Here is a 2,306-nt window from a genome sequence, read left to right as displayed (position 1 = left end):
CCAAGAGCAAACAGGGGAATGGACAAATTGACCTCTTCAAGGTCCCTCCCTCATCAGAAAAGTATATGATTCCCAGACCACCAGTGACAGAGGCAGAGGCAGCTAGTGGGGAAAATCTGTAGTTACATAGTAAACGGAGTTTCTACCGGGTTGCTACAATAATAGGCTAAGCAATTAGAATACAAGTTTCCAGGATCTTTTCCCATATTTCTAAAAAGATAAATCAGCCCCAGGAACAGAATCTGCATATTGTAATTAACTTATAAATATTTCATGCTTGGTTCAAACTTTCTCCTCTTCTATTTAATGGCCACAAACTTGAGCACAGAGGAAACTGGGGAAGAGGACTGGGAAGGACGGAGGGAGGCCCCACATTGGCTTTGGGGGAGGGAGAAACTGTCTCAGCTGCTTCTTTATTTACTTTCCTCCTGTTCCTTTAAGGAAACATTGCTCACCTGAGAAAATTGGGTCCCAGGTGGTAGAAGGTGTGACTTGGGCTTCTTGGCCTCAGCCCTGACCTCCCCCAGGAGAGGCCAGTCTCTTGTGACCCTGGGGCACTGGGAGCCGCATGCTTTGGAGTCCAAGGACCCAGTGTTTGAATAGAAGCTTGATTCTGCCATTTATTAACTGGTTGGCTTTAAGCAATTTACTTAATTTATCTGAAACTCAGTTTCTTCTTCTGTAAAACAGGCATAACAATCTTTTCCTCATAGGGTTGCCTGTGCCCAGTAGTATTATACATGATAACTATTCTTATCAACAGTAACAATTTATAATGATTAATCACCCCATTGCTTTGCGTTGCATTGTACCCTTTCCCTTGCCCAGCCCCACCCCAATGTTTAGGGCACTTAAACAATGAATGCTTACTGTGAATGGGGTGAATACCTTACCTCATTTAATCAACACAACAACCCTGTGAAGGGAGTATAGTATTATCCCTATTTATTATCTGTGTTACGCAAATAAGGGAACTGGGGCCTGTAGCAGTTAAGCATCTAGCCCAGGGTCATCCAGGGAAGTGCTTAAGAGCATAGGCTCTATGGTCTGACTGCAGTTTCAAAGTTGGGCTCTACCATTTAATAATAGCCATAAGATGCGGAGTAAACTACTTAACCTAAGTCTCAGTTTCTTCATCTGTAAATTGGGACTATTAATGGTACCTACCTGGAAGGTAATTGTGAGACTTTTTTTTTTAACTGTTCTTTTTTTAAAATTAATTAATTAATATATTTATATTTTTGGATGTGTTGGGTCTTTGTTTCTGCGCGAGGGCTTTCTCTAGTTGCGGCGAGCGGAGGCCACTCTTCATTGTGGTGTGCCGGCCTCTCACTGTCGTGGCCTCTCTTGTTGCGGAGCACAGGCTCCAGACACGCAGGCTCAGTAGTTGTGGCTCACGGGCCCAGTTGCTCCGTGGCATGTGGGATCTTCCCAGACCAGGGCTCAAACCCGTGTCCCCTGCATTGGCAGGCAGATTCTCAACCACTGCGCCACCAGGGAAGCCCCTAATTGTGAGACTTAATTGTTAAATGCACGGGCAGTGCCTAGCTCAGTACTGGCACACGGAGGTGCCCAACAAGTATTAGTCATTGTCATCACGATCTCCTCGGCAACTCGGCCCTGGTGTCTCCTGCTCTCTGGTGCTGCTTGGAGGTTAAGTGTGTGAGGTTCTCCACAAGCCACAGAGCTGCTCTCTCATTAACTCCCCCTCTCTCCCCACACACACTTCAGTACCCAGGACTTGGGAAAAAGGACACTAAACAGATTATGACTCCATTTCGGGAATTAAATAAAAACTCAAGACTAACTCAATTTGGCTTCCGACGAGAGGGAAAGGTTAAAAGGGAGTGAGGAGGCGTCTGGGTGTGCTCTCAGAATTGTAATGGGTTCTGGGTCCTTGTTCCCAGCCCTCTGATGGGCCCTTGCCCAAGGGGGATCTCCTGGGGTGGAGGAGCGGAGGAGCCTTAGAACTCTAGGTCACCTGGAAGTGGTGAGGGGGTGGGAAATCATCCAGGAACATTTCCCCAAGGGAGGCCCTCTCCTCACAGCCCTCAGTCAGCCCGGCCCTGGATTGAAGGGGATCCCAAGACTGGATGGGACTGGGGCTTAGATGGGTAGGTGGGCCTTGAGGCTGTCACCTCCTGAAGTAATATCTGTGCTGACCTGCTTCTCCCTAAAGACACCTAAGCATACTGATACTGTTAGACAGCCCCAAACACTATGAAGTGTGTACTTGTACAGACATATAGTATGCATGTGAATATCCACCCAGCTCTCATTCAGCTTCGTATATTAGCCCAGATTGC

The sequence above is a fragment of the Mesoplodon densirostris genome, chromosome 11 (assembly GCF_025265405.1).
Source record: "Mesoplodon densirostris isolate mMesDen1 chromosome 11, mMesDen1 primary haplotype, whole genome shotgun sequence".
NCBI lineage: Eukaryota > Metazoa > Chordata > Mammalia > Artiodactyla > Ziphiidae > Mesoplodon > Mesoplodon densirostris.
Note: the sequence above shows the minus strand (reverse complement) of the source record.